The 23,965-nt window shown below is 43.7% G+C and overlaps 1 protein-coding gene and 1 non-coding gene across 6 annotated transcripts in view; both read right to left on the bottom strand.

The window, feature by feature from the left end:
• LOC145344009 (DENN domain-containing protein 5B) overlaps positions 1 to 23,965 on the bottom strand; it is a 279,289-nt gene that overhangs the window by 105,300 nt on the left and 150,024 nt on the right. The gene's annotated exons all lie outside the window — the stretch shown is intronic.
• LOC145344624 (U5 spliceosomal RNA) lies at positions 12,251 to 12,362 on the bottom strand. Its single transcript, XR_013886921.1, has one exon. It is a non-coding gene; the product is annotated as a U5 spliceosomal RNA (small nuclear RNA).

Here is a 23,965-nt window from a genome sequence, read left to right as displayed (position 1 = left end):
TTTAAAAATAAAGCACTGGAAATTCTTCCTCTGTTTTGGCCAGAATTCATCCTTCAATCAAGACAAAAACTGGCAAATTGCTGCACTGTGCGCATTTAACAGCATCCAGTGTTTCACTGAGCTACAGGGTGCAATCAGATAAAACTGACACACAGTCAGGGAAGGAATGCTACGGTGCAGAGGGACCTGGGGGTCCTAGTGCACAAATCGCAAAACCCAGTCTGCAGGTGCAGCAGGTGATCAAGAAGGCGAATGGGATGCTGGCCTTTATAGCGAGGGGGATAGAATATAAAAGCAGGGAGGTCTTGCTGCGACTGTACAGGGTACTGGTGAGGCCACAACTGGAGTACTGTGTGCAGTTTTGGTCACCGCACTTGCGGAAGGATATATTGGTCTTGGAGGGAGTGCAGAGGAGGTTCACTAGGCTGATACTGGAGATGAGGGGATTAGCCTATGAAGAGAGACTAAGTAGACTGAGTCTGTACTTGTTGAAGTTTAGAAGGCTGAGGGGGGATCTTATAGAGATGTATAAGAAAATGAAAGGGATGGATAGGGTAGAGGGAGGGATTCTTCCCGCTTAGAAAGGATAGCAGGACTAGAGGGCACAGCCTCAAGATGGGGCGGGGTGGGGGGGGAGCGGTGGCGGGGGTGGTGGTGGTGGTGGTGGTGGAGAGCAGTTTAGATCAGAGTTGAGGAGGAACTTCTTCATTCAGAGGGTGGTGAATCTCTGGAATTTCCTGCCCGTTGAAGTGGTGGAGGCTACCTCGCAGAATATATTTAAGTCACGGGTAGATAGGTTGCTGATAGATTTGGAAATTAAGGGTTATGGGGAGAAAGTGGAACTGATCCACTTCAGATCAGCCATGATCTTATTGAATGGCGGGGCAGGCTCGAAGGGCTAGATGGCCTACTCCTGCTCCTATTTCTTATGTTCTTATGAAACATTAGGCCAGGTGACTAAAAGTTTGATTAAAAGGTAAGGTTTAAATTTGCTTGTTGTTTGTGGAATTTTATGGAGCTGGCATAGGAGTGCTCACAACACAGCAGCAAAGCTAATATATTGGACTTGAACTCCTTCAGCAGATATACCATGGGGCTTTTTTAGGCTTCTGTTGTTTCCGATGGCCACAGCGTACAACCAGAGATTCACTAACTTGGTCTGTTTGGCTTTAAACAACTAAATTGACCCTCATGTCAGAGGATTAGCAGGGTAAATGTGTGGGATTACAGGATTAAGGTCTGGGTGGGATTATGATCAGTGTAGATTTGATGGACCAAATGGCCTTCTTCTGTGCCACAGGGATTCTGTGCTTCTATGAACAAAAATCTGGGCACTGACACTTGAATAAGGAAGCAAGTTTCATGCTGGAAGACGTTAGTTGCAAACTCATTTCCACTCTTGTGAACTTGCCAGCACTAATCTCTTTCAGGGTCAGGTGAAGGTCTCAACCAATTCCTGCAATCCAAATCCTGCAGGATTAACCCTTCCTCTACCATTGTGAACTTCCTATTCTTTATTGTTTTTGATGTGAAGTTAAGAGTTTTATGTTAGGTCAGTCATGCACACTTGCAGTTGACCTGGAAGGCTAGTTGATACTGTACTCGCCTCTGGGTCACAAGGATTCAAATTCCAATCCAGCGCTTGGGAACAAAAAAACCCCACGGCTGACATCCAGTGCAGCGTTGAGCGAGTGCTGCACAGTCAGGGTTGCTTTCTTTGGATATGATATTAAACAATGCTCATCTTCTCAGGATGCTGCCACTACATCAAAGGAAAGCAGGAAAGTTCTTTCTTCTATCCTGACTGATATTTATTCTTCAATCAACATCACAAAAAACAGATAATCGGCCAAGATTTATGGTTTGTACAAGAAGAATAGTACATGGAGTGGCAGAGGACTGCAGGCAACCGAGAATGTCCTGGTGTGTGTCAGTCCTATTGTTAGAAATTTAGGATGATACCTAAGATGGGCGGTATGGTGACACAGTGGTTAACACTGCTGCCTCCAGCACCTCCAGGCGCTCCCGTTTCCTCCCACAGTCCGAAAGACATTCTGGTTAGGCACACTGACCATGCTGAATTCTCCCTCCAGCGTATCCGAATAGGCGCCAGAGTGTGGCAGCTCGGGGACTTTCACAGTAACTTCATTGCAGTGTTAATATAGGCCTACTTGTGACGAATAAATAAACTTTTAAAACTTTAGATATCCTCTGGGTATGAAGACACGGTCACTCCTCTCTGAGGTCTTAGTGCCCCACCTTTATGGCTCTGTCCATAACTGCCCAATATCCAGGAATATTGGCTACTAGGGTGGAACCATTGTGATCTGAACTGGATTCCTGGGTCTTTCATGTATCCGTTTCATCATTAGTATTATCACTTGCTGTTTGTGGGAGCGTGTTGTGCACAAATCAGCTTCTACGTTTCAGACATTAGAACAGGGAAGACACTTCAAAAGTCCTTCACTGTTTGGAAAGCATTTTGAGACATGCAGCAATGGTGGAAAGCTCTATATAAATGAAAGTCTTTCTTTCTTTCATTCTGAACACAGTTCACTATCCTTACGTCAGTGGAGAAAACAGAGACTTTCATCATAGCAGGCTGGCCTGAATTAAAGCATTGAGCCCAGAGGGGTAAAAATTCCAATGTATTGTGGAGACGAGACACTGATCTTTGCATGAGTCACTCACCCAGAGAGCTGAAGAGCTATAACTCAATTAACAATGAATTCCCTTGATAAGCATGAGTCGCTCAGAGCAGCCCTGGGGTTACGCAGAAGCACATTCACTGCAATGCATTAGCTTTCCACAAACAGCTGCAACACACTGTTAATGCAGAAAGAGGCAGCTCTGAATATATGATTTCCGCCGTGGAATTAAATAAATACCAGGCAGCTCTCCAGCTTTAAAGTCCCCGAGAGCTGATAAGATATACATTTGTTGCATTGCCAACCAACTGATTCTGACAAATGTTAAACCTCTCACTGCACATCAAATATCAGCAACTGAGGTTCGAACACCTGAGCAAAGGAGAGGAATGAAACATAATGTCGAATAAAGCCAGGAAACCGATCCAGAGTATCCTGGAAAGCAGAGAATCCTGAAAAAAAAAGACCTACAGCAAAAGACTGGCTGGTGTGCCCAGCCTATCCCATATATCTACATCCCAATATCCACACTCCACAGAAATTCAGTTAATCTGCTGGGCGAGGCGACTTTATTCATTCGTGGGACATGGTCATCGCTTGGTGGCGGCATTTATTGCTCATCCCTAGTTGCCCGAGGGCAGTTGAGGGTCAATCACTTTGCTGTGGCTCTGGAGTCACATGTAGACTAGACCAGATAAGGATGGTAGATTTCCTTCCCTAAAGGACATCTTTGAAGCAGATGGGTTTTCCTGACAATCGGCAATGGTTTCTTAGTTATCAGTAGATTCTTAATTCCAGATTTTTTTTTAATGAATTCAAATTCCACCATCTGCTGTGGCGGGATTCAAACCCGGATCCCCTGAACATTAGCTGAGTTTCTGGATTAACAGTCTAGCAATAATATAACTAGGCCATCATGTTAAACACCCAAAGAATTTATAAATCTGGACAACTTTTCTTCTACAGCTCTTCTGTTATCAAAATTACTTCAGAGAAGAGGCAGGATATCCAAATGCTCAAATTCACATGACTTGAAGGAAGCCAGAGCTGATCTGCTTGTAGAGTCTCCAACAGCTGGTCACAGTAAAACACAGCACACTGATCGACTTGTGCATAAACAGTATCACAAAGCCAGAGCTCTCATACTTCACCTCCAGATCAGGGATGGAACCTCAGCAGCTCTCAACATGTCAGGCATCTAACGGCAACATTGTTTTATCTGTTCATGAACTATGAGTGTCATTAGTTGGGTCAGCGCTTACTGCCCATCCCTAATTGCCCTTCAACTGAGTGGCTTGCTAGACCATTTCAGGTTCAACCACATTGCTGTGGATTTGGAGTCCGTATAAGCCAGACAGGTAAGGATGGCAGATTTCACTCCCTAAAGCACTTCAGTGAATGAGATTAACTTTTTAAACACAATTGACAATGGTTCATACTCATCATTAGTCTGGAATTTTATTGAATTCAAATTTCATCATCTGCCATGATGGGATTCGAAGCCAGGTTTGCAGATTGGACAGCCTGGGATTATATTCACTAGATTTCAGAAGATTAAGTGGTGATTTGATCAAAACCTTTAAGATCCTGAGGGGTATTGCTGGGTCGATGCCAACGTTTTGGCTGTACTGGAACAGCTTTGCTGGGTGGGGGCAGCAAATTCTGGAGCACGTCTTTAGCATCTTTTCTGCAGTGTTGTCAGGAATCCATAGTCTTTGCAGTATCCAGTGCCTTCAAGCCATTTCTTGACTTCATGTGGATAGAATCAAATTGGTTGAAGATTGGTATCTGTGAAGCTGGGGACCTCTGGAGGAGACTGAGATTGCTCATCCATTCACCACTTCTGGCTGAAGACTGCAACAAATGCTTCCTTCAGTCTTATCTTTTGCACTGACGTGCCAGGCTCATCCATTGTTGAGAACGGGGATATTTGTGGAGTGTCCTTCTCCAGTGAATTGCTTAACTAACTCTCTCCATTCATGGCTGGATGTGGCAGGACTATAAAGCTTAGATCTGACCCACTAGTTGTGGAATCGTTTAGCTCTGTTCACCATTTGCTGTTGTTGTTTGGCATGCAGATAGTCCCATGTTGTAGCTTCACCAGGTTGTCACCTCATTTTTTAGGCATGTCTGGTGTTGTGCCGAGCATGCCTTTCTGCACTCTTCATTGAACTACTTGAAAAAAATGGCTGTGATGTGTTTGCCAATTACAGAGATGGGCTAACAAATTGTTCATCATGTACAATCTTTGGGGAAGCAAAAGCCAGTCTTAAATCATTAGCTTTTTAAGAACTCTCATCTTGGTGCATTTCTGAAGAATTGTGTGACCAAGTCAACTATCATAGAATCTCTTCAATGCAAAGGGAGGCCATTCAACCCATTAAGTCTTCATCAACTGTCTGAAAGAGAAACTTACCTTGGCCTATCACCCTGCCACCTAACTTACACATCTTTGGACACTAAGGGACGACTTAGCAAGGCCAGTCCACCTAATCTGCACATCTTTGCAGTGTGGGAAGAAACAGGAATACCCAGAGGAAACCCACACAGACACGGGGAGAACATGCAAATTCCACACAATCATCCAAATCAAACCCGGGTTCCTGGTGCTGTGATGCAACAGTGCTAACCACTGTGCCAATGTCCACCCTATCAAAACTTTCATACACAAATAATTTTGCCTGATAAATGTTTGCATCTTTATCTTTCTGAAGATAACCAATATTTTTGTCCCAACATATAGCCATTTAAGGCACATGCATTTCTCTGAATTTATTACTGCTGGTTATAAGTAGTCTTTAACTCCATTCCTTGTCTCACTCGGCTGTTCTTCCAGTCTGGGGAGCAGGGTCTCTCCCATATTTCCATATTCTAAACTGCACGCTGTAAACTCAGGTGATTTGAGTCTATGATCAGTCAGTAATAACGAACTGCCCAAAAAATACCCAATCAAAGCCTTTCTGAAAAAATCTACCCCATGACCAAACAGATGTTCAATCACCTCAGAAACCCAGACAATAAATAAAGATCTAAGGAAGAAAACAGAGGCCTTTGAAATGTAGATGCAAAGACATTTGCTGAACGTTCTGTATACAGATCATAAGACAAATGAAGAGGTGCTTGAAATTGCAAGAGAACTTGAAAAAGTAACATCCAGAATTGGAAATGTCAGTGTTTGGCCATTTGATCAGAGCTGAAAAGCTGCAGTGATGGTAAAGGGGAAGGCAGGAGAAAAAGGAGTTGATCTTGGCGTAGTTGGTTGACGAACCTCAGAGTGGCTGCAAACAAGCTACAGTGGATATGTGAGGATGGCACGTGAGAGATGAGGGTGACAGACCATGACCACAGATGTCCTGCTAGGACGAGTTACAAGAAATACCAACAGCAGTGTTGGAATACTGTGTGCAATTCTGGTCTCCCTATTATAGAAAGGGTATTATTAAACTAGAAAGAGTGCAGAAAAGATTTACGAAGATGCTATCGCGGTTTGATGGATTGAGTTATAAGGAGAGGCTGAATAGACTGGGAATTTTTCTCTGGAGCGTAGGAGGCTGAGGGGTGACCTTATAAAGGTCTATAAAATAATGAGGGGTGTAGACAAGGTAGATAGCCAATATCTTTTCCCAAGGGTAGGGGAATCTAAAACTAGAGGGCATAGGTTTAAGGTGAGAGGGGAGAGATACGAAAGTGTCCAGGGAGGCAATTTTTTCACACAGAGGGTGGTAAGTGTCTGGAACAAGCTGCCAGAGATAGTAGGAAAGGCGGGTACAATTTTATCTTTTAGATAGTTACATGGGTATGATGGGAATAGAGGGATATCGGCCCAAATGTGGGCAATTGGGATTAGATTTTAAAAAAGGGTGGCATGGACAAGTTGGGCTGAAGGGCCTGTTTCCATGCTGTAAACCTCTATGACTTGGGAATGGAGTCACGCATGGATCGAGGTTTCCTCCCCTAAAAAATGTTAGTGAACCAAATTGATCTTTAGTGACAATCAACCAGCTTTGATAGCTTTACTGAGAGCTATTTTTAAATTTCCAAATTTTTAATATTAAATTCAAATTCTCAGACTGAATGGTGAAAGCTGAACTCATGTTCCCTCCAATACTGATGTAGCAACATTATGACTATCCTGATAGAAAGGCCATCAAAGTCTCTGCCACACAGGCCCATTTATTTCCAGAACATATACTGAATTTTCAGGTCTATTTTAGTTCATTTGAGACCCATGATTAACCTCAATGATAATGACACACAGTCTGTTCATCCACACACTGAGCAATCTGAGAGACTCCCTTAATCAGCTTCTATTGAGTAACATTTTGCCTCAGGCAGTCAAAGAAGTAAATGATGATTTCAGCTTTGTACAGTTTGTATTACTGTCTGCTTCTGTATACTGTTGGGTCAGAATGAAAGAAAAAGCATGTTGTAATCACTGAGATATAAAGGTTATGAGGTCCAAAGATGTGTGGGTTAGGTGGATTGGCCATGCTAAATTAACATAAGAACATAAGAACATAAGAAATAGGAGCAGGAGTAGGCCATCTGGCCCTTCGAGCCTGCCCCGCCATTCAATAAGATCATGGCTGATCTGTCGTGGCTCAGTTCCACTTTCCCGCCCTCTCCCCATAACCCTTAATCCCCTCTCTTATCAAAAACCCATCAACCCGCGTCTTAAAAATATTTAGCCAGGCAGCCTCCACCACTTCAACGGGTAGAGAATTCCAGAGATTCACCACCCTTTGAGTGAAGAAGTTCCTCCTCAACTCCGTTCTAAAACGCCCCCCCTTTATCTTGAGGCTGTGCCCCCTAGTCCTACTGTCTTTTTTCAGTGGGAAGAGTCTCTCCACCTCTATCCTATCCAACCCATTCATCATCTTATACGTCTCAATGAGATCTCCCCTCATTCTTCTAAACTTCAACGAGTACAAGCCTAGTTTATTCAGCCTCTCCTCATAGTTCAACCCCCTCAACTCCGGTATCAGCCTAGTAAACCTCGTCTGCACTCCCTCCAAGGCCAAAATATCTTTGCGCAGGTGCGGCGCCCAAAACTGCACACAGTACTCCAGCTGCGGCCTCACCAATGCCCTATACAGCTGCAGCAAGACCTCCCTACTTTTATATTCAATCCCCATTAGTGTTAGGGGGACTAGCTAGGATAAATGCATGGGGTTATGGGAATAGGATCTGGGTAAAATTGTAGTCAGTGCAGACTCGATGGCCAAATGGCTTCCTTCTGCACAGTAGGATTCTATGATTCTAATGGGCCACCTTTCACAGAGTAGGTAGAATTCCATAGACCTTAGAAAATAGCAAACAGGACCCAGAAGTGAAAGAAGGGAAAGGTGGGGGTGGGTGCAGATGTGATTCACATGCAAGGGAAACCCACGTTTAGCAGGGAGATTTGAATGTAGTGCTGAGTTCAAACAGATCCCATTTAAGCTGTTGCAAGGACTTTAACCTGCAATGTAGGAATTACAAAGTGATGGCATAGATGTAAATACCCTTGAAGATTAAATAAGGTTTATAAGAAAAAAAAAGCAGGCTGGATTGATTTCACCGGCAGGTATAGGTTAGAAAAAATATCAGCTGTTAATGTATGTCCAACAAAATTCTTTGTTGACATTTCCAAAATGTTATGACATCATCAAGCTGTAACTATTTATACAGGGGTTCTGAGTTCACAGTTTGATTGATGTTTTAAAAGGCTATTAAAGGATCAGCTCTGTTGCTATGGTGTCTAAATAAAATTTGTTTTCATAAGAGATTCATTACTTGAGGAGATTTAAATGTTTTGATTGGATTTAATGAATGGCAGTTTTTTTTCCACTATTAAACATGTATGCATGAGAGCTATATTAGATTGTCAGAAGTTTTTCTTATTTGCACATAGCTCCTGAGATCTGCCTATGATGAATACTGGATGAGTGGAGGGTGCAAATGGGAGTTAAGGGAGTGTGAGTGCTAGAGGACCTAACAGCATTAGAATTAACTGTGAGAAAGTCTCAGAGAACCAAAAACTAGCCCGCCACAACACCTGTCTGCCCCTTTGGCTGCCTATACCCTGTTCCCAGATCGGACTCCTTGGTTATCTGCATCTGTCTTTCCTCACCACACCAACACAACCACTGGAGTGAAAATTGTGCCCGTTGGGGTTTTTTTTACCAAGACAGATTCAAGAAATATCCCAATTCGAGATTTCCACCTTGGTAGCCAAAATCCGCCAGAATACTCTATTTTCTGACCTGTGCTGTTTTAACGCTGGACTTCTATGTTGGGTTACTGCTGATACTAAAATGCTCCACATCTAACAGTCTAGGTCAGCTGACTCAGATGAAACCACCGTCTCCATTATCAGTGGATCCTTTACTCAATAAAAAGCAATTTATACAAATATCCATCCAGTTATGTTTATCTGTGTGACAGACCATACAAATTGGCTGCTTGCCATTCTGTTACAGAAACACAGATCAGATGAATGTATTACCATCAGCACCAGAAAATATTGGACTGCAAGAGGTCTGAAGCATGTTCTCCATTTGTGGGTGGGGTAAGAGGGTGGGTGGGGGCGGCACAACAAAATGTTAACAGTGTCTGCTGCTCCATCTTCAAATGCTCTATTTTGCCAACTCACTCCTGAAGGACCTGACCCACATTGAAGTCCTAATCTAGGACATAGTCAGGAGTACAGTTAACACAGTAGGCCATGCAGTCTCTCAGACTTGTGTTCATTCACTCAACTCCATTTATCCACCTCAGTTCCATTTTCTTTGATACCATTGCCCCTCAAAGATCTATTGATCTCAGCCTTGAACGTTCAGTTGGCCCAAAATCCACAAGCCTACCATAATTCATTCAAGTGGTCATTCTACTTGTATAATCCTAGCTAGCAGGTTTTATGGTGTGAGTTGTCACAGCAAAGTCTAGCCTTACGCTCACCAAATCCCCCCCTACTGCCCAAAATACATACGCGCCTTTCAATAGGATGACTGCACAGCCTTCAAAAATAGGAACCCAAGTTTCCATTTCCTACCTTACGCAAGCCCATTATGAAACACCCAATGTTCTCCCAATTAAAACCAGTCAATACAAAGCACATCAAGAATTGGGATCTAATCTGTGTTGTTTAATGGTGCATTGGGCCGTTTCTTTAATTGTTAGGTCATTAGATTGCTTTGGTAGCCATTGCATGTCATGAAGCACAGTTACCATGGCGAGTCTGGCTCGAGATTTTGATCCGATTTGATTTATTGTTGTCACATGTATTAATATACAGTGAAAAGTATTGTTTCTTGCATGCTATACAGACAAAGCATACTATTCATACAGAAGGAAATGATATCGTACAGAATGTATTGTTACAGTAGTGAAAGATTAACATAATGCAAGGTATGACCATTCAAAAGTCTGATAGCAGCAGGGAAGAAGCTGTTCTTGAGTCCGTTGGTACGTGACCTCAGACTTTTTGTATCTTTTTTCTGATGGAAGAAGGTGGAAGAGAGAATGTCCGGGGTGCGTGGGGTTCTTAATTATGCTGGCTGCTTTGCCGAGGCAGCAGGAAGTGTAGAGTCAATGGATGGGAGGCTGGTTCGCGTGACGGATTGGGCTACATTCACAACCTTTTGCAGTTCCTTATGGTCTTGGGCAGAGCAGGAGCCATACCAAGCTGTGACACAACCAGAAAGAATACTTTCTATGGTGCACCTGTAAATGTTGGTGAGAGTCGTAGCTGACATGCCAAATTTCTTTATTCTTCTGAGAAAGTAGAGGCATTGGTTTGCTTTCTTCACTATATTGTTGGCATGGGGGGGACCAGGACAGGTTGCTGGTGATTTGGACACCTAAAAACTTGAAGCTCTCGACCCTTTCTACTTCGTCCCCGTTGATGTAGAAGGGGCATATTCTCCTCTACGCTTCCTGAAGTCGAAGACAACCTCCTTTGTTTTGTTGATGTTGAGGGAGAGGTTTTTGTTGCTGCACTAGTTCACCAGATTCTCTATCTCACTCCTGTGCTCTGTCTCACCATTGATGTAGAGTTACCAGCGTTGGACTGGGGTAGGCACAGTAAGTAGTCTCACAACATCAGATTAACGTCCAACAGGTTTAATTTGGTAGCACGAGCTTTCAGAGCGCTGTTCCTTCATCAGGTGATCACCTGATCAAGGAGCAGCACTCCAAAAGCTTGTGCTCCAAATAAACCTGTTGAACTTTAACCTGGTGTTGAGAGACTACTTACTGTCTCATCATTGCTTGAGATCCAACCCACTATGGTGGTGCTGTCAGCAAACTTGAAAATCAAATTGGAGGGGGAATTTGACCACACAGTCATTGATGTATAAGGAGTATAGCAGGGGGCTGAGAACACAGCCTTGTGGGGCACCAGTGTTGAGGATGATCATGGAGGCGGGGTTGTTGCCTTGTCTTACTGGTTGTATGTATTCCCATTTCTGCAGTGTGAAATTGCTAATCACGACCTCGAACTGGCCTAGCCACCAGTGGAATCTGGACTTCAATTCAAAGTGCTCTCTCTAGATACAAAATCTCGAAGGACATAATCTATCACGATACTGCAGGACCCTTTCAATCATGTGAGCAAACTAGTAAGAAGTCTGTTACACTCTACTGACATTACAATTAAAGAACAAAAGCAGAATGACAAGACAATAATTTCACACATCGTTAGAAGTTTATGGCCTTAGTTTGGATAGTCAATTGCGTTAAAATTTTTATCGCCAAACTGAACAATAGAACTGGAGCATAGTCTTCATAAGCTAATAAGCTTTTACATTCAGATATACACCTTACACATCATGCATCTCTCACCAACAGCACCTTTTTCAACCTGCGCCTATATGTTTGAACACAAGAAATCCTCCCAATTAAGGCAACTAAGTGCCTGGTTGATATACAATTAGCATATCAGTACAACAAGATGAGTCACTGTCACAAGTGATTGAAACATCTTCTAACCCTTAAGGGTGCCCAAAATCTAAACATAAATCACCTGCTGGTATAACGTTAATCTGAATGAGATATTAACATCATTTACACGTACCCTCAAAAACTTCGTCAGTCTTTTTTAAGATGAGGTACACAAAACAATGAATGCACTATTTTTTATCACATCAATAGCTTATCGAGCTTGACTTAAGCATAATAACTCCCTTACTATCCTCTTGCATTCTCCTGTGACTGTTTACAGCTTGTCCTCTGAGATTTTGCTGTAAACCTGACTCAGTGGCCTTTTTGGAGCATGCGAACTGTGTGTTTCTGTTTTCATCAATCTCCATACCCATTCAAAAGAAAAAATGCCCGGTAGAACATGGATCTGGCGAACGCCTGGGACCATAGACTTTGTATACAATAGGTGTGAGATATTTACCAATTACTGAGAGAGGCTAGTGAATTGCTGATCATTTGCAATCACTGGAGAAGCAATATTTGCCTGCAATATCATTCATAGAAACAATCAAGGACTCTCCTTGGGGAGCAGTCCATCATGTTACAATCAGGAATGCACCAACGGTGTGAGGAGATACATTTCCGGACAGAGTGTAGTTGGGATCTGGAATACACTGTCTGAGAGTGTGGTGGCCTCTTTTAAGGCACAAAAGCAGAGCCACAAAAAATTCACTCAAACCCTGAATGCTTCTCTCCAAGGAAATCTTTGGTAAAAGGCAAAAGATTTATACAATCTGAAGAGAAACCAGAGCAGAGGCAGGTTCAATCACAGCATTGAAAAAGTAATTAGACTTTCATCTGAAACTGCAGAATGTGCAGGTTTACAGGGAGAAGATAGGAGGTGAATTGCTCATTTAGAGAGCTGGTGCAAGCATGATGGTCTCCTTCTGTGCTGTAACAATTCTATAATTGTGAAGAGTTTGTCAGCATTTAATCAAACCTATCACACTTTAGCCACATACTGCCTCAGTATCTTTTTAAGAAGAACTTATTCGAATATATTTTGTAAAAACAACCTTTTTCCCATCCCCAACTCCATTTATTTCCAAAAATATATTTTCTTCTTAAATTTGTAAAAGTACATTTCAAAACCTTTCAACTTGAAAATGACAAAAAGTGCCATAAAAATCGACCTGTCTCTACATAATGTGTTTCACTCCTGGGTGCCCCTATCCAATTGTAATTCTACGACACAAATTCTTTCTATGGAAATGTGCCCACTAAATCCTGATACATGATACCCATCCACTTGTGCACACACCAAGAAGGCTGCCACACATCGCATGGACCTATTAATTGCGGATATTCCCCATTAAGCCACCTCTTTCACACTTCCATCTAAATCCCGGGAAAGGGAGTGTGCAATCAAACAAGTTCACCTTCTGAAGCTCAAGCTCATATTTGCTGAATATTTCACGCAGCAGACATCAGGAAATATAATTTGCTCTCCGTCTCTCCAAATAATCCTGACTGTAGCACAGTGCAGAGATGCAATCTATTCAACTCCTGAAATGGGCCTCACAAATACAATCACAGCCGAGTATGTGATTTATGACGGAGTTCAGCATAAGCCTCTCCTGATGTATTTCATCCTGGGTTATAAGCAAGACAGCCATCCTTAATTCTGAACTGTAGCTACAATGAGAAGACAGCTGTGAATGCTGTTGATATGTGGGTTTAACTCATTAATTCAGTAACTATGATCTGTGTATACGAAATACAGCATTTGCCGTAGATGGCAACTTGACCATAGAAGTTCTTCAACAAATGCTTTACTATTAACCCTGACAGAATAAAACTCTGAGCAAATCACACTCCACAGGCAGTGTGAACCAAGATTATTTTATTTGTCAGAGGATAGGAATATAGGGCAGCATCTTGCCATTCAGCCCTTCTAGCCTATTCCATCATTCAGTTAGATCATGGCTGACTATGTTTACCACCCGCCCTGTCTCAACCCAAATCTGCAACCCTGAATGCCAGTGCCTAACATTTATCAATTTCAGATTTGATTTTTTAATTGATATCCAGGGGAGAGGTTTCCAGATTGTCAAGAACCTTTTCCCATTCAAACAGGTCCACCATCTAGAATCATCTTTCATGGCTTCAAACATGGCATAGAGCTTTGCCTTGTCTGTGTCATATAATCTTTCAGATGAGACGTTAAATGATAGTCCCTGTCACCCATCTCAGCTGGATGCAGACGTATCTCAGCACTATTTTAATAAAGAGTGGATGCGTTTTTGCTGATCTGGTGAATGATCCTTATCCCCCAAACAACACCATCAGAAAGATGACCTGATTAATTATCTCCTTGCTGTTGGTGGGAGCTTGCTGTGTGCAAATTGTTGCCATGTTTCCTACATTACTACAGTGACTTCAAACAATACTTCCTTTGCTGTAAAGCATTTAGCAGTGTCGATGGTTGAGAAAGGTGCTATATAACTGAAGTATATCTGTCTAATTTTCTCTCTCTTGCTGAGTCAATGAGAGGAACTGATGGGAAATGATAATGACTACAATTCAAACTACTTGGGATCACAGACCTGAGGCAGGAAAGCGACAGATGGAGGCATTCAGTACATGGTAGAGAGCTGGACAGCAGCCGGAGAGATGCATTCACAACACCAGATGGTTATGCAATTGAAAATCAATATAGTCTGAGATCCACGTCCTCTCTTTTCTGGTGTTGTCTGGTTTATTCAAATGCAGAGAGAAGGTGACTGTCACCTAGAATTCCTTCCTTAGCCCAGTCAGGAATTGGATGTGTACACGTGCTGTACTGTTAACCATAACACTACTTGAAATGAATTCTCTGCTGTGCCCCCAACACTTATTCTTCCCCTCGTCAATGGCATCAAATCATACCTCTCTCCCTTTATACACATTTAAACACCTCAATTCTGGTCCTTTGGTAACCATGGCAACACCTTAATTAAATCATTCCTCTCTGTCTTTTATAAACATTGTGATACTACAGTTAAATCATAACTCTTTTTATAAGCATTGTGAAACCTCAATTAAATCCTACTCCTCTCCCTTTAAAAGCATTGGGGTGCCTCTAACTAACTTGGCTACCATCACAAAACACAATGCACTTCAGCTATTTAAGCCCAAATTCCTCAGGTTCCATTTCGCCTGCCTACCTAAAATAAGCGAGGCCCTTCCACTCAGCGACATTATAAGTGACAAGTATAAGGCTGCTTGTCTGATCATCATTCCATCAGCATAATGTTAACTGTCAGTGTGCAACTGAACAAGATAGTATTATGTTGCAATAAAGGTAATAAGGCAAATGGTGAGATAAATAACAAGTAGCAGAAGGAGCACTGTGGCAGAAGTAATAATATATTTGTCTGAAACAGGAAGATAACCAAGGTGGAATAAGGACATCAGTGAGCTGCACTGTGAAGCAATGCACTGAATGTGAATGCAAGGAACAGGTTTGAGTCATCACTTCATTGCACAAATGAGTTCAAGTGTCATTGGGGGGGCCCCAAGAAGGTGAATAAGAAAGCCATTTTGCCAGCAGAAGTCTTGCTTCACCTTACGGACACCTTTGTGTGACTCTTCACTGAACTGCTCTTTCATTGGCCTAATGGTCATTTTCTTAGAATGGAAAAGACCCCATTATATTGCCAGAGTCTGAAAGGCATTCTCAAAATGGGATTTCAGCCAAAAGGGGTCCAAAGTGGGGTCATGAGGAACCCAGAGAGACTAAATCATGCAAGGCTTTATTAACTAACCAAAACATGAAGGCTGGTAAATATAAACCAAAGCTCTTTATTAAACCCATTTTGACGACAGGACGTGAGAGTTCATTTGTAAGAATATAAATATGACAGCCACATCTGGTCACGAGTGAGATTGAGATGTTAGGGGAGAAGAAATATAGTTTAACCTGCTGGGGTGTCCATGTATAATTACCACATGAACTTACACAGTTGTTAGTGATTGACACCGAAAGAGCTAACCCTGCATTGCAATTGGATACACTTCAAAAAGTGTCTTGGAAAATGCTGAATTTGTACATTAGCTCTTTCTTTCCCTGTGGCATGTGTCATTCAAACTGGCCAGCTGAATTTTCCAACTTGGATTAAATGTATTCCTTGAAGGTTCAAACACATAATTTTCCCCGTACTCCCACACACCAGCTATCAGTCAGCCAACACATCCATCCTTGTGACACATTGTCTTCCTGCACCACTTGGCTACACCAAGTGGAAAGCAAAAAGACTCATTGTCCAATTGGATAATGTTTGATTATCAGCCAAACGGCCTTCTTTGTTGCTATTTTCAATTTTTTATCTCTGGGAAAGAGAAAGGTTCATAAAAATGACCAAAAAACTAATCAACTTTAATGTCCCAAAAATTTTCCTCCCAGGGTTGCACACTGCAGTGTTCTGGAGATCAATCTTCCAATTCCTGAAAACTCCAGGCCAATCCTGAAGGGCTGGCAACCCTCTGGTCAACTGAATGAAATTGAATTTTTCTTTGGACTTAAAACTCAAGAGGGCATATTGCCCTCATTAAGTCAGATTTGTGAGCTTCCTTTTCTGCTCCACTCTTTGGAATAATCTTTACCCAGCAGATGTAGAAAAACACCATTGCTAGTGCTAAAGTATTGCTATCAGAGAAATGAAGTGCTTGCACAAGTCTGTCTGCACTAAGCACATTCATATCACTTATATATGAGTTTACTAGCTTCAGGAGGGTACAATTTAAACCAGCACCTCCAGATAGAACCAACATCATGTATAGCAGATTCAGCCCCAGTAAGAGAAATGGGAAGAATGGATATGATTCTGTCAACAAAGATTCACCACTCCATGTCCTTGAAGCTTAACCAATTCCAAGGAAAGGTATGTCATTAACTCAGCCACTTGACTATAAGGATGAAGTCTTAAAAGGTCTGAAACATTGTTGATCATAAAAACAAAAGTAGACCATTCAGCCCCTCTCAGATTGTTCAAGCATTCAGTGAGAACATGGCTGACCTGCAACCGATCTTCATCTACTCACCCATATTTGCCCAACATCCCTTAGATTTTGGTTAACAAAAAGTAATATCAATCTCAATTGAAAAATGAACAAGTAATCTTGCATCAACTGCCTTTTGCAGAAGAGAATTCCAAATCTCTTCCACGCTTTGTTTGTAGAAGTGTTTCCTAACTTCACTCTTAAAAGGTCTGGCTCCAACTTTAAGATCATGCCTCTTGGTTCGAGAGTCCCCAACCATTGGAAACAGCTTCTTTTCAACTACCCAATTTATTCCCCTTAATATCTTGAAAAGTTTGATCAGATCTTTTAACCTGCTAAAATCCAGGGAATTCAAGCCTTTTTGAGTAATTTAATCCCTGGAATCCAGGCATTATTCTGGTAAATCATCAACATGGCACTCTGTACAAGATGCATATGTCCTTGCGAAGATGTAGTGTCCAGAACTAACCACAATACTTTGTTTTAATTCATTCAGGGGATGTGGGCATCGTTGACTGGGCCAGCATTTGTTGCCCGTCCCACAGGGCAGTTAAGAATCAACCACATTGCTGAGGGTCTGGTGTCACATGTAGACCAGACCGGGTAAGGATGGCGTATTTCCACTAAAGGATATTAGTGAACAAGATGGGTTTTTACAACAATCAGCAATGGTTTTATGCTCATCATTAGACTTTTAAATCCAGATATTTATTTAATTCTAATTTCAACATCTGTTGTGGTGGGATCCTCATAGCTCATTACTCTGAGCTTCTGGATTACTAGTACAGTGATAACATCACCACACCATTGCCGCCACATACTCCAGGTGTAGAGCTTTGTATAGCTGAAAAAGATCTTCTACTGCATTCTATACAGCTATTGTGTAAACTCTAAAATTCCATTAGCCTTTCTGGATCTTCTCACTACATATTAATAATTTATCTATTCAGACTCCCAAGTCTTTTTGGACTTCCGCTGTTTCCACTTTGTCACCATCTAGGAAGTCCCCCATTTTACCCTTTTTTTGGTCCAAAGTGGATGATCTCACATTGGGAGGCATTAAAATCCACTTTTCACATATTTGCCTGTGAACTTATTCCCAATATACCTTTGACATTCTAAGCTTCTGCCTATACTGCTAACCTTCCTTCGTCATCAGAATATTTGACTATGTGGCATTCTATCCCATCACTTTGGTTTTTAATAAATACAGTGGACACAGACCACCTGCACTCCAACTCTGTTCAATAGACTGACGATCAAATGCTACTAATTGGTCAATTATGGGGGGGCGGGAAATTAATCTCACCAATTGAGAGAAATCTCACACAATGATCCAAACTATAATTTGATAATCAGAGTTAAGGTTAGCATTGAAAAATGGTGATTGCTGAACTGCCTTTATAAACTTCCACTATTCAATCACTAGATGACCCAGTCTCCAACTATTTATATCTCCTAATTATTTGTACGTGCAAATGTTTAAGTGGGGGTAATTATAGGGCCAGTAAACAAACAGTGGTGTATGATGCAGTGTCTGACTTCTCCCAAGATGATGTGAAAGAATCCATTCATTCCATTGGTAGATGTGTGTACACCCGTAATTGTGGGTTGGTGGGGTGAACTCGCGTTCACACCAAACTGGTTGATGTAAGACAACTCAATGCCTAAATTTAGTCATCTTTCAATCCGAGACTTAAAATTGAGCAATAAACATTAGAAGTTGCATTAGTGATGAATTATACAGAGGGATTTGTCTGATTTCCTTGATGTATTTGACATTGAAAGCCAACAGGCTTTGCTGCCGGATGACAATCATGTTAATTCTTGGCTGCTGGTGTGGGGAGGCCTGGGGACAGAGAGAACAACCCTCAAAACTGCTTTTCCCATTATTTTCCCCAAAGCATTGCTTTGGGGGCCTTCCGAACTCCAATGTCCCAGAGATATGCAAGAAAAAAAACCAAGGTAATCTGGCTTGATATTTTTTTCTTCCTTGTTGAACAAATGTATTCAAAGATGTGCAGGTTAGATTGATTGGCCATGGAAAATTTGTCCATTAGTGTCTGGGGGACTAGGAGGATTAATATAAGGAATTATGGGGATACGGTCTGGGTGGGATTGTGGTCTGTGCAGGTTTGATGGGCTGAATGGCCTTCTTCTGCACTGTAGTGATTCTAGTAAGGGTAGTAAGAGTGTGGAATGCCCTGCCTGCAGCAGTTGTGGACTTGCCAACTTTAAGGCCATTCAAATGGTCAGTGGATAGGCATATGGATAACATTGGAATAGTTTAAGTTAGAGGATCATTAGATTGGTTCCACTGGTTAGCGCAACATCGAGGGCCGAAGGGCCTGTACTGCGCTGTAATGTTCTATGTTCTACGTTCTATTCTTTTCTATTATATTCTAGATCAGAACGTGAGAAATGATTGAAAATGACTTTGTAACATCACGGTCCTTAACGTCTCTCTGATCGCTCAGCAAGTTTATACATCTCAGTGCTGAACCCTAAAACCAGTCCTCTGGTCTCTCCTGATTGACTCTGATGCAGGGACAGTGGCATCATAATTGGCCTGAGTGGCACTGCCTCAAAGCTGAAAATCAACCAGAGATTGCAGTCCCTATCACTCGTCCACTAATGTGACAAGTGTTAAAAAGTGAGGTGACTTTTGTTCTGATGTTACTCTCTCATCCTTGCTGAGAATCACGATTCATGGGCACTTGTGGGGAGGACCAGTACAAGACCCCTGCTGCCGTCAGAATTATATCCCAACAAGTAGTCAATGTTGTATGGACCAGAGAAAATGATCAAGAAAATCTACAGCAAGGTGAAAGGCTCAATTTTAAAAAAACCCTCCCATGCGGCCATGGAAGGGACTCCTGGGAGCAGTCAAAGCGTCATCAACTTGGTAAGAATGTTTGGAGTTCTCCAATGCTATTGGGAGGTCATGAAGGATTCCATGGCTGGAAAAGTTTGAGAAAGCCTGGAATAACTCATCATTGGTCACAAAAACTGTGTTTATTTTACAATCTTGCTCTGGAGGCTACAAAAGAAAATGTGACATACACTTATATATACATGCATGTGTACACAGACATGCACACATGTGCATGCACATATATATATATATACAAGCACACACATGTAGACACACACAAATTAATTACAGATAAAGATGAAAACAGTGTTATAAAAATGGAATCAACTTCAGTCTCTATTCTACAGACATTCTGCAGTCAAGATTTTTCAAAATTCTTTCATGGGCCAGCATTTTCCATTACCCATCTCAAATTGCCCTCGAAGAATGAAGGTTTGGAATTGCAAGATTTATGCCAGCAGCTGTAAGCCATGAACCGGGTAGCAGAACTGATTAAATTTTGTGGCCAATTAAATATTGTGTTCGGTCTCATAAAATTTGTTAAATCTGATTTTCTATCCTTTAAACCACACACCTCTCCATCCAACTCCTTTTCAACTGGGTCGTCTGCATCCCCTCCCCCTTTCCCAGGCCTTTGGTCACAGTGTTCCTTTTTCTATCGCATCCGAGTTGGTCACCCTGGCTTATTGGATTCCTCTCTCTCTCTGATTCAGGCAGTGCCTCTCTCTCTCTCTCTGATGCAGGCAGTGTCCCTCTCTCTCTCTCTCTCTCTGATACAGGCAGTCTCTCTCTCTCTCTCTGGTGCAGGCAGTGTCCCTCTCTCTCTCTCTGATGCAGGCAGTGTCTCTCTCTCTCTCTCTCTGATACAGGCAGTGTCCCTCTCTCTCTCTCTGATACAGGCAGTCTCCCTCTCTCTCTCTGATGCAGGCAGTGTCACTCTCTCTCTCTCTCTGATGCAGGCAGTGTCCGTCTCTCTCTCTCTCTCTCTCTGATGCAGGCAGTGTCTCTCTCTCTCTCTCTCTGATGCAGGCAGTGTCCCTCTCTCTCTCTCTCTCTCTGATGCAGGCAGTGTCTCTCTCTCTCTCTGATATAGGCAGTGTCCCTCTCTCTCTCAGTCTGATACAGGCAGTGTCTCTCTCTCTCTCTCTCTCTTACAGGCAGTGTCTCTCTCTCTCTCTCAAATACAGACAGTGTCTCTCTCTCTCTGATGCAGGCAGTGTCTCTCTCTCTCTATCTGATGCAGGCAGTGTCTCTCTCTCTCTCTCTCTGATGCAGGCAGTGTCCCTCTCTCTCTCTATCTGATGCAGGCAGTGTCTCTCTCTCTCTCTCTCTGATGCAGGCAGTGTCTCTCTCTCTCTCTCTGATGCAGGCAGTGTCTCTCTCTCTCTGATGCAGGCAGTGTCTCTCTCTCTCTCAGTCTGATACAGGCAGTGTCTCTCTCTCTCTCTCTTACAGGCAGTGTCTCTCTCTCTCTCTCAAATACAGACAGTGTCTCTCTCTCTCTGATGCAGGCAGTGTCTCTTTCTCTCTCTCTGATGCAGGCAGTGTCTCTCTCTCTGATGCAGGCAGTGTCTCTCTCTCTGATGCAGGCAGTGTCTCTCTCTCTCTCTCTCTGATGCAGGCAGTGTCCCTCTCTCTCTCTATCTGATGCAGGCAGTGTCTCTCTCTCTCTTTCTCTCTCTGATGCAGGCAGTGTCTCTCTCTCTCTCTCTATCTGATGCAGGCAGTGTCTCTCTCTCTCTTTCTCTCTCTGATGCAGGCAGTGTCTCTCTCTCTCTCTCTGATGCAGGCAGTGTCTCTCTCTCTCTCTCTGATGCAGGCAGTGTCTCTCTCTCTGATGCAGGCAGTGTCTCTCTCTCTGATGCAGGCAGTGTCTCTCTCTCTATCTGATGCAGGCAGTGTCCCTCTCTCTCTCTGATGCAGGCAGTGTCTCTCTCTCTCTCTCTCTCTCTGATACAGGCAGTGTCCCTCTCTCTCTCTCTCTCTCTCTGATGCAGGCAGTGTCCCTCTCTCTCTCTCTGATACAGGCAGTCTCCCTCTCTCTCTCTGATGCAGGCAGTGTCACTCTCTCTCTCTCTCTCTCTGATGCAGGCAGTGTCTCTCTCTGTCTCTCTGATGCAGGCAGTGTCTCTCTCTCTCTCTGATGCAGGCAGTGTCTCTCTCTCTCTCTCTCTCTCTGATACAGGCAGTGTCCCTCTCTCTCTCTGATGCAGGCAGTGTCCCTCTCTATCTCTCTGATGCAGGCAGTGTCTCTCTCTCTCTCTCTGATACAGGCAGTGTCTCTCTCTCTCTCTCTCTGATGCAGGCAGTGTCTCTCTCTCTCTCTCTGATGCAGGCAGTGTCTCTCTCTCTCTCTCTCTGATGCAGGCAGTGTCCCTCTCTCTCTCTGATGCAGGCAGTGTCCCTCTCTCTCTCTGATGCAGGCAGTGTCCCTCTCTATCTCTCTGATGCAGGCAGTGTCTCTCTCTCTCTGATACAGGCAGTGTCTCTCTCTCTCTCTCTCTCTCTGATGCAGGCAGTGTCCCTCTCTCTCTCTCTCCCTGATGCAGGCAGTGTCTCTCTCTCTCTCTGATACAGGCAGTGTCCCTCTCTCTCTCTGATACAGGCAGTGTCCCTCTCTCTCTCAGTCTGATACAGGCAGTGTCTCTCTCTCTCTCTCTCTTACAGGCAGTGTCTCTCTCTCTCTCTCTCTCTGATGCAGGCAGTGTCCCTCTCTCTCTCTATCTGATGCAGGCACTGTCTCTCTCTCTCTCTGATGCAGGCAGTGTCTCTCTCTCTCTTTCTCTCTCTGATGCAGGCAGTGTCTCTCTCTCTCCCTCTGATGCAGGCAGTGTCTCTCTCTCTCTCTCTGATGCAGGCAGTGTCTCTCTCTCTCTCTCTCTCTGATGCAGGCAGTGTCCCTCTCTCTCTCTCTCTGATGCAGGCACTGTCTCTCTCTCTCTCTCTGATGCAGGCAGTGTCTCTCTCTCTCTTTCTCTCTGATGCAGGCAGTGTCTCTCTCTCTGATGCAGGCAGTGTCCCTCTCTCTCTCTCTCTGATGCAGGCACTGTCTCTCTCTCTCCCTCTGATGCAGGCAGTGTCTCTCTCTCTCTCTCTCTCTGATGCAGGCAGTGTCTCTCTCTCTGATGCAGGCAGTGTCTCTCTCTCTATCTGATGCAGGCAGTGTCCCTCTCTCTCTCTCTCTGATGCAGGCAGTGTCTCTCTCTCTCTATCTGATGCAGGCAGTGTCTCTCTCTCTCTTTCTCTCTCTGATGCAGGCAGTGTCTCTCTCTCTCTCTCTATCTGATGCAGGCAGTGTCTCTCTCTCTCCCTCTGATGCAGGCAGTGTCTCTCTCTCTCCCTCTGATGCAGGCAGTGTCTCTCTCTCTCTCTCTCTCTGATGCAGGCAGTGTCTCTCTCTCTCTCTCTCTCTGATGCAGGCAGTGTCTCTCTCTCTCTCTCTCTCTGATGCAGGCAGTGTCTCTCTCTCTGATGCAGGCAGTGTCTCTCTCTCTCTCTCTCTCTGATGCAGGCAGTGTCTCTCTCTCTGAGATGCAGGCAGTGTCTCTCTCTCTATCTGATGCAGGCAGTGTCCCTCTCTCTCTCTCTCTGATGCAGGTAGTGTCTCCCTCTCCCTCTGATGCAGGCAGTGTCTCTCTCTATCTGATGCAGGCAGTGTCTCTCTCTCCCTTTCTCTCTCTGATGCAGGCAGTGTCTCTCTCTCTCTCTGATGCAGGCAGTGTCTCTCTCTCTCTCTCTCTCTGATGCAGGCAGTGTCCCTCTCTCTCTCTCTCTCTCTGATGCAGGCAGTGTCTCTCTTTCGCTCTGATACAGGCAGTGTCCCTCTCTCTCTCAGTCTGATAGAGGCAGTGTCTCTCTCTCTCTCTTACGGGCAGTGTCTCTCTCTCTCAAATACAGGCAGTGTCTCCCTCTCTCTTACAGGCAGTGTCTCTCTCTCTCTGATGCAGGCAGTGTCCCTCTCTCTCTCTGATGTAGGCAGTGTCTCTCTTTCTCTCTCTCTGATGTAGGCAGTGTCTCTCTCTCTCTCTCTCTCTGATGCAGGCAGTGTCTCTCTCTCTCTCTCTCTGATGTAGGCAGTGTCTCTCTCTCTCTCTGATACAGGCAGTGTCCCCCCACCCTCTCTCTCTCTGATGCAGGCAGTGTCTCACTCTCTCTCTCTCTGATACACGCAGTGTCCCTCTCGCTCTCTCTGATGCAGGCAGTGTCTCTCACTCTCTAATGCAGGCAGTGTCTCTCTCTCTCTCTCTCTCTAATGCAGGCAGTGTCTCTCTCTCTCTCTCTCTCTAATGCAGGCAGTGTCTCTCTCTCTCTCTCTCTCTGATACAGGCAGTGTCTCTCTCTCTCTCTCTCTCTGATACAGGCAGTGTCCCCCTCTCTCTCTGATGCAGGCAGTGTCTCACTCTCTCTCTCTCTGGTACACGCAGTGTCTCTCTTGCTCTCTCTGATGCAGGCAGTGTCTCTCTCTCTCATTCAGGCAGTGTCTCTCTCTCTCTGATGCAGG

This window comes from Carcharhinus amblyrhynchos, chromosome 6, assembly GCF_965287045.1.
Source record: "Carcharhinus amblyrhynchos chromosome 6, sCarAmb.v2.hapA, whole genome shotgun sequence".
NCBI classification, from domain to species: Eukaryota; Metazoa; Chordata; class Chondrichthyes; order Carcharhiniformes; family Carcharhinidae; genus Carcharhinus; species Carcharhinus amblyrhynchos.
The sequence above is the reverse complement of the archived record's forward strand: the minus strand, read 5'-3'. Positions and strand labels throughout refer to the sequence as shown.